This window comes from Drosophila subpulchrella, unplaced genomic scaffold (genome assembly GCF_014743375.2).
Source record: "Drosophila subpulchrella strain 33 F10 #4 breed RU33 unplaced genomic scaffold, RU_Dsub_v1.1 Primary Assembly Seq397, whole genome shotgun sequence".
Lineage (NCBI taxonomy): Eukaryota > Metazoa > Arthropoda > Insecta > Diptera > Drosophilidae > Drosophila > Drosophila subpulchrella.
In genome coordinates this window covers 25,001-40,000 of record NW_023665619.1, presented here as the reverse complement: position 1 = coordinate 40,000, position 15,000 = coordinate 25,001, and the positions used below count along the sequence as shown (strand labels likewise).

Sequence of the window (15,000 nt, the reverse complement as noted above, 5' to 3'; positions counted from 1 at the left end):
GTTTACGCATAACATAAGTTTTGACCAATACGAGGAGGGGCCCGCCAACGACCACCTCCCTATAGTAGTTTTTTACCCCACGCACTACTGCGTGCCTGTTTACAGTACTAGTGCCAGCTATCACTAGGTTTATATATCATGTTTCAGTGATATATGGGTAAATTCTACCATTTATTCTTATGTATATGGCATTTCTATGCCATATTTATACAATCCATTCATATCTTAATGTATATTTATTATATTATACATTATTATGCCTTATAGGTATTATACCTATAAGCCATATCCATACGATTCATTCACTAGTGCCGCCCCTCACTAGGTTTATAATTGTTATATCATTGATATACAATTTATTTCTATATATATGGCATTTATATGCCATATCCATACAATGCATTCACATTTCAATGTATATTTACTTGTTATACATTATTATGCCTTATAGGTATTATACCTATAAGCCATATCCATACGATTCACTTATATAAATATATGTATATTTTTCTATACATAATTTTTTTTTATTTTTGTATGGATTTCTATGCATATCCATAGTTTATATGGATATGCTTGGCGTTCTATATAGTATTGACAAATTCATATGCATAACATAAGTTTTGACCAATACGAGGAGGGGCCCGCCAACGACCACCTCCCTATAGTAGTTTTTTACCCCACGCACTATTGCGTGCCTGTTTACAGTACTAGTGCCAGCTATCACTAGGTTTATATATCGTGTTTCAGTGATATATGGGTAAATTCTACCATTTATTCTTATGTATATGGCATTTCTATGCCATATTTATACAATCCATTCATATCTTAATGTATATTTATTATATTATACATTATTATGCCTTATAGGTATTATACCTATAAGCCATATCCATACGATTCATTCACTAGTGCCGCCCCTCACTAGGTTTATAATTGTTATATCATTGATATACAATTTATTTCTATATATATGGCATTTATATGCCATATCCATACAATGCATTCACATTTCAATGTATATTTACTTGTTATACATTATTATGCCTTATAGGTATTATACCTATAAGCCATATCCATACGATTCACTTATATAAATATATGTATATTTTTTCTATACATAATTTTTTTTTACTTTTGTATGGATTTCTATGCATATCCATAGTTTATATGGATATGCTTGGCGTTCTATATAGTATTGACAAATTCATATGCATAACATAAGTTTGACCAATACGAGGAGGGGCCCGCCAACGACCACCTCCCTATAGTAGTTTTTTACCCCACGCACTATTGCGTGCCTGTTTACAGTACTAGTGCCAGCTATCACTAGGTTTATATATCGTGTTTCAGTGATATATGGGTAAAATTCTACCATTTATTCTTATGTATATGGCATTTCTATGCCATATTTATACAATCCATTCATATCTTAATGTATATTTATTATATTATACATTATTATGCCTTATAGGTATTATACCTATAAGCCATATCCATACGATTCATTCACTAGTGCCGCCCCTCACTAGGTTTATAATTGTTATATCATTGATATACAATTTATTTCTATATATATGGCATTTATATGCCATATCCATACAATGCATTCACATTTCAATGTATATTTACTTGTTATACATTATTATGCCTTATAGGTATTATACCTATAAGCCATATCCATACGATTCACTTATATAAATATATGTATATTTTTCTATACATAATTTTTTTTTACTTTTGTATGGTTTTCTATGCATATCCATAGTTTATATGGATATGCTTGGCGTTCTATATAGTATTGACAAATTCATATGCATAACATAAGTTTTGACCAATACGAGGAGGGGCCCGCCAACGACCACCTCCCTATAGTAGTTTTTTTACCCCACGCACTATTGCGTGCCTGTTTACAGTACTAGTGCCAGCTATCACTAGGTTTATATATCGTGTTTCAGTGATATATGGGTAAATTCTACCATTTATTCTTATGTATATGGCATTTCTATGCCATATTTATACAATCCATTCATATCTTAATGTATATTTATTATATTATACATTATTATGCCTTATAGGTATTATACCTATAAGCCATATCCATACGATTCATTCACTAGTGCCGCCCCTCACTAGGTTTATAATTGTTATATCATTGATATACAATTTATTTCTATATATATGGCATTTATATGCCATATCCATACAATGCATTCACATTTCAATGTATATTTACTTGTTATACATTATTATGCCTTATAGGTATTATACCTATAAGCCATATCCATACGATTCACTTATATAAATATATGTATATTTTTCTATACATAATTTTTTTTTACTTTTGTATGGTTTTCTATGCATATCCATAGTTTATATGGATATGCTTGGCGTTCTATATAGTATTGACAAATTCATATGCATAACATAAGTTTTGACCAATACGAGGAGGGGCCCGCCAACGACCACCTCCCTATAGTAGTTTTTTACCCCACGCACTATTGCGTGCCTGTTTACAGTACTAGTGCCAGCTATCACTAGGTTTATATATCGTGTTTCAGTGATATATGGGTAAATTCTACCATTTATTCTTATGTATATGGCATTTCTATGCCATATTTATACAATCCATTCATATCTTAATGTATATTTATTATATTATACATTATTATGCCTTATAGGTATTATACCTATAAGCCATATCCATACGATTCATTCACTAGTGCCGCCCCTCACTAGGTTTATAATTGTTATATCATTGATATACAATTTATTTCTATATATATGGCATTTATATGCCATATCCATACAATGCATTCACATTTCAATGTATATTTACTTGTTATACATTATTATGCCTTATAGGTATTATACCTATAAGCCATATCCATACGATTCACTTATATAAATATATGTATATTTTTCTATACATAATTTTTTTTTACTTTTGTATGGATTTCTATGCATATCCATAGTTTATATGGATATGCTTGGCGTTCTATATAGTATTGACAAATTCATATGCATAACATAAGTTTTGACCAATACGAGGAGGGGCCCGCCAACGACCACCTCCCTATAGTAGTTTTTTACCCCACGCACTATTGCGTGCATGTTTACAGTACTAGTGCCAGCTATCATTAGGTTTATATATCGTGTTTCAGTGATATATGGGTAAATTCTACCATTTATTCTTATGTATGTATATGGCATTTCTATGCCATATTTATATAATTCATTCATATCTTAATTTATATTTATTATATTATACATTATTATGCCTTATAGGTATTATACCTATAAGCCATATCCATACGATTCATATACTAGTGCAGCCCCTCACTAGGTTTATATATCTCATTTTAATTATATATTGGTAAATTCTATTATTTATTCTTGTGTATATGGCACTTATATGCCGCCATATCTATAAAAATGCATTTATATTTCAATGTATATTTTCTATATTATACATTATTATGCCTTAAAAAGTTATTATACCTACCATAAGGCGATATCCATACGATTCATTTATATAAAAGATATATGTATAATTTTCTATACATAATTTTTTTTTATGAATATATGGGTTTCCTAAGCATATCCATATAATACATTTAGTTTTATATGGATTAGATTGGTCTTCTTTATTGTATTGCCAAACTCATATTGATAAAATAAGTTTTGAACAATAAGAGGATCAGCCGCCAACCAACCAACCACTGCTACCATTGGAGGAACATATACTTACTTTTTATATGTCCTCTTACTTGAATGGTCCTCTCTTTACTTGAAAATTTCATTACCATAGGAATCTATTTATACATGGAATATGATTTCCACTACTTTTTCGCGTCACTAATAATTAATATGACGATACAGACTTGCTACCATAACATAAGTCTTGAACAATAATAGGAGCAGCCGCCAACCAACCACCAACCAACCAACCACTGCTACCATTGATAGTAATTTTATATGTCCTCTTTAGTTGAATTTCAATACCATAGGAATATTTATACATGGAATATGTTTTGCCACTACTTTTTCGCGTCACTAATAATATGACGATACAGTCTTGCTACCATAACATAAGTTTTGAACAATAAGAGGAGCAGACACACCAACCAACCAACCGCGCTGCTACCATTATATATACTTTATATTTATATAAGTCCTCTTTACTTGAATGGCCTCTTTACTTGAATTTCAATACCATAGGAATATTTATTTATACATGGAATATGTTTTGCCACTACTTTTTCGCGTCACTAATAATATGACGATATAGACTTGCTACCATAACATAAGTTTTGAACAATAAGAGGAGCAGACACCAACCAACCAACCGCTGCTACCATTGAATGAACCATATATACAAACTTTTATATATGTCCTCTTTACTTGAATTTTAATACCATAGGAATATTTATACATGGAATATGTTTGCCACTTTATCATCGCGTCACTAATAAGATGACGATACATTTTGTTTGTTCAATATTTACTTATATATTGATGTTTCCAATTTAGGTCTTTTATATTTCTTCTTCCCTACCTTACACACCACAAACAAAGTGGCGTGCGATGCTGCAAGCAAGCATAATGATTATGCCCGCTTGCAACATCTTTATTATCGAATCATCAAGCAAAGGATAAGCTTCAGTGGATCGCAGTATGGCAGCTGCTCAACCACTTACAACACCTTGCCTGTTACAAAAGTCGTTTACAATTGATTCTAGGCTTTGTCATTGTATTAAATAATGCTTTTATATGTAACTAGCGCGGCATCAGGTGATCAAAGATCCTCCCAATTTACTATGTTACAAATTACATTGGCATCACATCCATTGTCGTTTATAAAGTAAATTATAAACTTTAAATGGTTTAGAAGCCATACAATGCAAATTGCCCCTTATTTATCATTGCAGTCCAGCACGGATACGACCTTAGAGGCGTTCAGGCATAATCCAACGGACGTAGCGTCATACCACTGTTCGCTCGAACAAGTATTGTGCCATTGGTCCGTACCTGCGGTTCCTCTCGTACTACGCAGGAATGCTGTCGCAACAACGTTTTGTCATTAGTAGGGTAAAACTAACCTGTCTCACGACGGTCTAAACCCAGCTCACGTTCCCTTGCATGGGTGAACAATCCAACGCTTGGTGAATTTTGCTTCACAATGATAGGAAGAGCCGACATCGAAGGATCAAAAAGCGACGTCGCTATGAACGCTTGGCCGCCACAAGCCAGTTATCCCTATGGTAACTTTTCTGACACCTCTTGTTAAAAACTCTTTAAACCAAAAGGATCGATAGGCCGAGCTTTTGCTGTCCCTGTGTGTACTGAACACCGAGATCAAGTCAGCATTTGCCCTTTTGCTCTATGTGTGGTTTCTGTCCGCACTGAGCTGGCCTTGGGACACCTCCGTTATTATTTGAGAGATGTACCGCCCCAGTCAAACTCCCTACCTGGCAATGTCCTTGAATTGGATCATACCTGAGTAATTGGAGTTATACCAAATTTTCAAATCAAAAATACATAAATGCACCGTTTTATTAAAGAATTTGTTTGCGATTATATAACAAACTCGTGATACTTTGATCAAGAAGCTTGCATCAAAACCCAATACCATAAGATATAATAAATATATCCGTATAATGGCTAGGAAATGATACACGTTCCATTTAATCAAGTAAGTAAGGAAACAATAAGAGTAGTGGTATTTCATTGGCGATACCAAACCGAAGTCTAATATCTCCCACTTATTCTACACCTCTTATGTCTCCTTACACTGCCAGATTAGAGTCAAGCTCAAAAGGGTCTTCTTTCCCCGCTAATTATTCCAAGCCCGTTCCCTTGGCTGTGGTTTCGCTAGATAGTAGATAGGGACAGTGGGAATCGGATCCCTCCGCTTTTATTTAACGTGGCATGTTCCGCAATGAAGGGATTACAACCACGGCATTCTAATATACCCACAAGTGAGTACATAATGCACGGGTCTAGATTAAGCGCCAAACCAACGCCCCGGACTAGAAGCTATAGCTATATACATAGCAACCACCCCAGTAGCAATTCGAGTGCTTACTTGTCGGGCAAGCACTCCCCCTTGCGTAGGGGCGAGATCTATCTAAAATCTCTACCGTTCTGTGGGTCACGGCACCCGAGTTGTATAACGCAACATCCACGTCGAGCCCGAGGACTCTACCCGCGATATAGGTGTCAACCACAGCCACCACGATACTCCCACAAGGGGGCCAACCTCAATGAGCAGCCTTGGAGCTGCTCAACCCGTGGTACCGAAATTACAGGCTCGGTGAGCCTCACCCCTTCAGCTCCGACAAGCTCGGATGGGGCAACCATTTGCCATATTAGTCGCCTCCTACGACAAGCTATGACAGGCTGTGGCAGAATTCTTCGCCGCTACCACACGGCAAGGGTTTTGGACTAAAAGTCCCTCCTCCTGCGGAACGCTTCGTCAGCAAACGTGTTGAGTCGTCGAGTCCTGTCCTCATCCTCCAGAATCCTTCCAAACGTCCAGTTTTCACCATCTCGCTGCACTCCAAGTCCATCAAGGTCGCGCAAATCTGCATAGAGGGGGCAGTCACACAAGACGTGCTGCCAATCCTCAACTGGATCGCCACATGAGCATGCGGCAGAGTCCGAGAGCGCTCTATTATGCAGAAATGCGTTTAACGATCCGTGTCCAGTGATCAGGAATCCGGTGCGCATCGGAAATCCGAAGTGTGGATTCCGAAATGCCAGAGTGACATCTGGGATGAACTTGTAGGTCACCCGTCCAGATGCATCTACGTCATCCCATCTGTCCTGCCATCTGTGCAGTAAGCACTGCTCCATACGCACCATCTTCTCTTCCCAGCTCAGACTCGTGAGGTCTTCGCCATACAGCAGATCGTATTCCTCCAGCGGGTATCCACGCTTTAGTTTGTATTTAACTGCCATTTGCATGGCAGCTAAATCAAACGGGGGAACGCCAGCAAGAACCTGCAGTGCCGCAGTGGACACTGTTCGGCATACCGGAAGGCTTCCCATAAGGATTAGCCTCTGGCAAGCAAGGAGTCGCCTCTTGGCCACAACTTGCTGCGTCGTAGTGACATACCATACCGAGGCACCAAATAGCGCACAGGGCACCATGAGTCCGGCATAGATGGTCCGCCTGGCTCGAGGACTGAAACCCCAGTCTACTCGAAGCACACGCGCCAATGCTGCAACGACTCCAGCCATACGCTGTCGAAGGTTCCCGACGTGCTCGAGGAATCTCAAGCCTTCGCTGACTGTGATGCCAAGGTACCGGCAGCTGCTTACATACGGCAAGTTTGCTCCAGCAAATTTTACCGCAGGGGGGCGACTTGGTACACGCGAAGGGCCACGCGTAAAGTGTTCGCTTCCTTTAAGCAGCATAATTACCGTCTTACTGGTGGAAACGGCAACGCCGACTTCCATCCCCCACGTTTCAACGATGGACATTAGTTGCGCTCCTTTTGTCTCCAGCGCGAGTCGGGAGTTTCCCTCGACGAGAAGCAGCAAATCATCCGCATACGCACTCAGTGTGCAGTACGACTCAAGGCGCCGGATCAGTACATCCATCAGCAGATCCCAAATGAATGGGCCGCTGATTGACCCCTGCGGACAGCCTCTAGTTACGGGGACATCAACTTCCTCGTAACTGCTTCGGATGACTGCTCTTCTGCCTGAGAAGAAGCTCTGCCACAAGCCCATCTCTCGGCATCCCAACTCCGCCAGTCGGCGCAGTGCAGCACTCCATTCCACATTGTCGAAGGCTCCCTTGAAGTCCACGAAAATGCCGAGCACGTATTTCGCCGGGCTGGCGTGAATACTGCTCTTCACGTGCATCCAAGCATCCTCCACACAACGTCCCTTGGCGAAAACCGAACTGCCACCTGCAGCCTTCCGGAAGAACTTCTCTCACACGATCTACCATGATGGCCTCCAGCACCTTTCCGAAAACCGGAAGCAGGCAAATGCCGCGGTACGACGATGGCTCACACCTGTCCTTGTCGGGTCCCTTGAGCAGAGCTACCACACGAGGGCATTTCCACTCAGCAGGGAAGTACCCCGACCGGATGCAGCTGGAATACATCGCCGTAAGATGCTGAGGTATGGCGCGCCACACAGCCTTGCAAATCGTACCGTTGATGCCGTCCATGCCAGGCGAGCGTTTGCTCTTCAACCTAGCGACACAAGCACCAACCTCAGAAACTTCCAGGGGCGGTGGGAATTCCTCCGCTGAGGCAATCGGTGCATCGGACTCCGCAACTGGGAAAAAGTTGCGGAGGAGCACACGCGCACAGTCACTCCAGTTGGTGACTAGCTCGCCATTTACGCGAAGGCACCCAATCTCCGTCCGTTTCTTGCGACCTCGGCACATCTTGTAGACGCGCCCCCAGGGATCGTGTGAATTTTCTCCCACGAAGCGTCTCCAGCTGTCCTCCTTCGTCCTCAGGATGAGCTTCTTGTAGGCGGCCGAGGTAAGTCTCAGCTCGCGCACAATAAGCTCGGCCACGTCGTCATGGCGACGACGTCTGGCATCCTGAAGTCGGCGCCTAAGTCTCCTGACTTCGCGGCGCATCGCACTAAGGTCAGCGGTCCACCAACCTGGTCTCGATCTCGGCGATCCTGCAGTCCTCCTACCCAGAACAAGGTCGCACACTTCGTGGACGATCCTGCGAAGGGTAGAGGCTTGTTGGTCCAGCGGCGATTCTGAGAAGTCTTCCGGAAGTTCGGTTGCCCTACTCACCATTTCCTGCTCGAACAACCGCCAACGTGCATTGGAGAAGTTCCAGGACGGCACCGGAGCTAGGCTCTCAACGGCTGTATCGGTCGTTGGGTTGGCCACAACAGTAACGATGTTGTGGTCACTCAACTCCCAATCGTCCACTCTCCACTCGTATGTGGCTAGCATAGATCCTGCAGCGTTGGCGATCGTCACGTCGATGTCGCTCCGTCCGTTGCTGGACTCGAACGTGTACACCGAACTTGGCTGGTTTAGAACCACGGCTTCCTTCTCCACAATCCACTGAGACAGCAGCTCACCCCGATTATAGTTTGCAAGTCCCTCAGCGTGAGGAGGGAGCTTGCTAAACCACATGGGGGATGCTGCGTTCGCATCAAGGCCAAGGATTGCGGGGGTTCTGCTGGCCAGCAGCAGGACCGCATCCAAGTACGCGAGGTACGGTGGTAAATCGGCATCAAACTGACAATATGCGGAGCATAGAAAGATTAAGCCAAATCTTCCTTTTATGCTCACACATACGCCGTACTCCGTGGTGAGGGGCTCCACTTGCATGCAGGTGACATCCTGGTGATTAACTAGGATGGCCGCCTTTCCTCCTCGATCGGTAAAACTCCTTATACCGTCAGGCAGCTCATCCATCCTCCCGTCGTTCACATATGGCTCCTGGACCAGTGCGAACAGGCTCTTGCTCTCTCGCAATCGGACTCCGAGCTCGATGGTAGCAGCTCGTCCTTTGCCACAATTTGCTTGGATGAAGCTATACATTTTTAATGTCTAGCATTCACCCGCGCCAGCACCGCCGCATACACAGGGCACCCGGGGGACAGCATATGGTGCGCCGATGGGTAGCCCTTGAAGCGGCAATTCCGGCAGTCCACCGGATTGGTGCAGCCTCGCGCATTGTGGCCAGTCTGTCCGCACTGTCGGCAGACCTTGTCGCTCTCCTTCATCCTGCAACTGGCCACCTTGTGGTCGAAACCGACGCACCTATGGCACGCATAAGTGCGCACCAAGGCCCGGCAGTTATATGCAAACCACCCTATGTAGGCTTTTCCTCCGTCCAGGACATCAAGTGCCGTCGCGTCGACCTCTAGCGTCACGTTGACCGTGGCGCCATTAGCCTGCGACCAGGGCTTTTCGAGCCGCACCGTCCTCTTGAATTGTGCCAGGTCCATCTTGTCCTCGAAGTTGTTTTTATACAACTCCGTCATGAAGTCCTCGGGCGTGTGCGCAGTGTCGACGTTGCTCACTACAACCTTTGGCTTAAGTTCCGGGGTCTGCTTAATTTCAAGTCCGGCCTCGCCGAACTTCTTGTTAGCCATCACGCGCTTAAGCTCACTGGACGACGGGGTACGTATAACCGCACCGCCACGCGCCAATCCCCTGACTTCATGGAGTCGGACTCCTAGTGCAGGAGCGATTTCTTTCCGCACCTTCTCCGCCAGCTGCTTGCCCGAGATGGTCGGGTCTGGGCTGTGCACGACTGCCGACCAGGTCTCCCGCGGCTTTCGCGGCATCGGGATCGGCGTGGCAGAAGGCACTGGCAAGCTGGGGTACGCAACTGCATACGACGGCTGGTTAGCAACAGCGACTGGTCGCTGAGCTGGCGGCGGTGGCGTCTTCTTGCACTGCTTGTAGCGATCATCGAGGATGGCATTCCTAATAAGCAGCGACGAGATCAAGCCGTCGTACCTCGTTGCGACTTTCATAATCTCCGTCTGGAGTTTTGCAGACACTATATTCACAATGAGCCCTAGCAGCTCATCCCTGATCGCAGTCGACTCTTCTGCGACGCGGCACGATCCTTGCTTCACGATCTCCATGGAGCAGTGCGACGAGCGAACAACGGGAGGGGGAGAGGGGACTACGACCTCAACTCCAACGGCGACTTTTGCTGCAGCGGCTGATGTCGAGGCTTCAGCGGCGTCGGCAGCGGCAGCAGCAGCGGCAGCGGCAGCAGCAGTAGCAGCTGCAGCTACTACAGCAGCAGTGGGGGCGGCGGCAGCGGGAGCGGGCGGCGGCGGCATCTCCAGAGAAGAGAGCGTCTCCTCTACAAGGGGCTCTGGCCCGCCTCCAACTCCATCCACGGCAACAATCTTTGCCTGCGAGGCGTCCCTTGCGGCAGCACCTCGTCCACGCTTCCCCTTCGGGCGGCCTTTTCGTCCAACATTGACGCTACCTCGACTGCTGGCAGATTCGCTGCCCGAGCATCCGCCCTCCGTCTCCATCGGAGATGGAGCCATCGCCCACCTACCCTCTAAACTTTTTTCTCGAGCAAGCTCACTTACCCGATAAGAAAGCTTAGGCGGTACTCGCACAGCTGACGCGCGAGAGGAATCACGCGAGAGGGAACACCTGACGCCAAACGCTCTCGCGAAAGCTCTCTCACGAAAGCGCTCTCTCGAAAGCGCTCTCCAAGCACACGCGGCGCGCGCACGTGTGGAATTTTCCACAAAGGAAAACTCCGATTACTCCGCTCACCGCTGACTTTTCCTAAATGTTTTTACACCACCGTACTCCTTTCGCAAAGGCACGAATTTTGACGCAAATTTTAACTTTGTACACCACGTACTTTCCGAGATATGACCGACTGATTGGGACCACGAAAAAACACACGTCCGTCGTTAATCCATTCATGCGCGTCACTAATTAGATGACGAGGCATTTGGCTACCTTAAGAGAGTCATAGTTACTCCCGCCGTTGACCCGCGCTTACTTGAATTTCTTCACTTTGACATTCAGAGCACTGGGCAGAAATCACATTGTGTCAACACCCGCTAGGGCCATCACAATGCTTTGTTTTAATTAGACAGTCGGATTCCCCAAGTCCGTGCCAGTTCTGAATTGATTGTTAATTGATAATCGTTATAATTAATAAGAACTAATTGGTTTAACCCAATTAGTATTCTTAAAAATTTTAGCAAGAAAGTTCCACAATTGGCTACGTAACTAAACTATCCGGGGAACAAGTGACCAACATAAATGCCAGACACTCTATTTACCCAGAACGAGCACATAAACCATGTTATTGTTTCCCAATCAAGCCCGACTATCTCAATCTTCAGAGCCAATCCTTATCCCGAAGTTACGGATCTAATTTGCCGACTTCCCTTACCTACATTATTCTATCGACTAGAGACTCTTCACCTTGGAGACCAGCTGCGGATATTGGTACGGCCTGTTGAGAAGTTTGCGTGTCCCCACCATAAATTTTCAAGGTCCGAGGAGAAAATATCGACACAACAGTATATGTCATGCTCTTCTAGCCCATCTACCATATCTCTCTGCGAAAGACTTCCATGGTAGTACGGCTATAAAACAGAAAAGAAAACTCTTCCGATATCTCTCGACGGCTTCTTTATGGTCGTTCCTGTTGCCAGGATGAGCACGAGGCCCATATTTAATAACAAACGGATACTCAACAGGTTACGGAATTGGAACCGTATTCCCTTTCGTTCAAAATTATTCAAGTATATTAATTAGCTTGATTTATATAATATAATTATATTTGTATGGCATTTGTGTTTTACTTGAAAATTTTCGGCTTTCGCCTTGAACTTAGGACCGACTAACTCGTGATCAACCACTGTTCACACGAAACCCTTCTCCACTTCAGTCCTCCAAGGTCTCATTCGATTATTTGCTACTACCACCAAGATCTGTACCAATGGCAGCTCCATGCAGGCTTACGCCAAACACTTCTACGCATACCATTGTACCTTCCTACTCACTAAAGTTTCAAAATTTATATCACAAGTAATATAAATCATCTACTTTAGCGGTAATGTATAGGTATACAACTTAAGCGCCATCCATTTTAAGGGCTAGTTGCTTCGGCAGGTGAGTTGTTACACACTCCTTAGCGGATTTCGACTTCCATGATCACCGTCCTGCTGTTTTAAGCAACCAACGCCTTTCATGGTATCTGCATGAGTTGTTAATTTGGGCACCGTAACATTACGTTTGGTTCATCCCACAGCGCCAGTTCTGCTTACCAAAAGTGGCCCACTGGGCACATTATATCATAACCTTGAACTTCATATCAAGAAAGTTAAGGTTCTTACCCATTTAAAGTTTGAGAATAGGTTAAGATCGTTTCGACCCTAAGGCCTCTAATCATTCGCTTTACCAGATAAGATTATTTTATATAACATTAAAATGCACCAGCTATCCTGAGGGAAACTTCGGAAGGAACCAGCTACTAGATGGTTCGATTGGTCTTTCGCCCCTATACTCAATTCTGACAATCGATTTGCACGTCAGAACTGTTTCGGTCTTCCATCAGGGTTTCCCCTGACTTCAACCTGATCAAGTATAGTTCACCATCTTTCGGGTCACAGCATATATGCTCAAGGTACGTTCCAGTTAGAGGCATAAATAATATAAATATCATTATACATAACTATATAGAACGCCCCGGGATTGTGTTAATTAGCTATAAATAGTTAAAAAACTAATCCCATTATTAGTCAAGTTAATTACGCTATTAGGTTTATATCCCAATAACTTGCACATATGTTAGACTCCTTGGTCCGTGTTTCAAGACGGGTCCCGAAGGTATCCTGAATCTTTCGCATTGTTAATCATACAAGTGCATATAATAAACACAAAAATCAATGATAATTATGCCATTATATAATTCCGAAAAATTAACGCACTGTATTCATATAAATCTATCAGCACTTTATCAAATTAATAACATTTATTCTGTGTTAAAATGCAAGCAAATTAATTTGAATAAACTATAAGTTATATTTTATGATAAATTTTGTATGCTAATAGATTACAATGTCCTTATATGGAAAAAATGCACACTATTATCATAATATTGTTTAAATATTACAATTTTAATGATGAATTTTCCATAACGGATATTCAGGTTCATCGGGCTTAACCTCTAAGCAGTTTCACGTACTGTTTAACTCTCTATTCAGAGTTCTTTTCAACTTTCCCTCACGGTACTTGTTTACTATCGGTCTCATGGTTATATTTAGTTTTAGATGGAGTTTACCACCCACTTAGTGCTGCACTATCAAGCAACACGACTCTTTGGAAACATCATCTAGTAATCATTAACGTTATACGGGCCTGGCACCCTCTATGGGTAAATGGCCTCATTTAAGAAGGACTTAAATCGTTAATTTCTCATACTAGAATATTGACGCTCCATACACTGCATCTCACATTTGCCATATAGACAAAGTGACTTAGTGCTGAACTGATTTCTTTTCGCTCGCCGCTACTAAGAAAATCCTGGTTAGTTTCTTTTCCTCCCCTAATTAATATGCTTAAATTCAGGGGGTAGTCCCATATGAGTTGAGGTTGTGTATAACTTTTTTTGCAATTAATTCTTTATATATAATGATAAAACATTTTATTAAATTCGTTATATATTTTATATATTTGTATGGCATTTGTTTGGTCTAACGAATCAACGAAGAATAATAATATTGTCAACGGCTTTCTATTTACTAATCTTTAATAAGAGACAATTCTAGATAAATTTTTTATGCTAGACATTTCTCAGTATTATTTGATTGAAAAAGAAAATATTTCTCTTCGTTTTTCACATTCAAATTATTTACTAATGTGAGATAATGTTTTTCATATATTTGTTAATATTATGAATAATATAATAATTAAATTATTATTATCCAATAATATACCATATGCTTATAAAATTTCATTATAAAATTTATATAAACAACTTAATTAGCATAGTCTTACAACCCTCAACCATATGTAGTCCAAGCAGCACTATAAAATTAATTAAAGTACATAACAGCATGGACTGCGATATGCGTTCAAAATGTCGATGTTCATGTGTCCTGCAGTTCACACGATGACGCACAGTTTGCTGCGTTCTTCATCGACCCATGAGCCGAGTGATCCACCGCTTAGAGTTTTATATATTGGTTTGGTAATTTTGTCATATATGTTTTTATTGAAAGAAATTAAAAATACACCATTTTACTGGCATATATCAATTCCTTCAATAAATTGATTTTTATACCTAAAACGAATGCTGCGAAATGTCTTAGTTTCATATAACCAATAATATATCAAGTATTTTTTAAATGGCATTTACGGTATTAATACTTTTTTTTAGCGATATATATTGAAATTTATATAAAACATTAACCTGTAATAATCAGGTACAACATTGTACATTTTAGGTTGTTGCATTATCCAATGTATGCGCATAACTGAGATGAACAATACAT

General features: G+C 42.1%; 1 non-coding gene across 1 annotated transcript; it reads right to left on the bottom strand.

The window, feature by feature from the left end:
- Positions 1 to 14,502: 14,502 nt before the first annotated feature.
- Positions 14,503 to 14,681, bottom strand: LOC119562190. Its single transcript, XR_005221750.1, has one exon. It is a non-coding gene; the product is annotated as a 5.8S ribosomal RNA (ribosomal RNA).
- Positions 14,682 to 15,000: the final 319 nt, after the last annotated feature.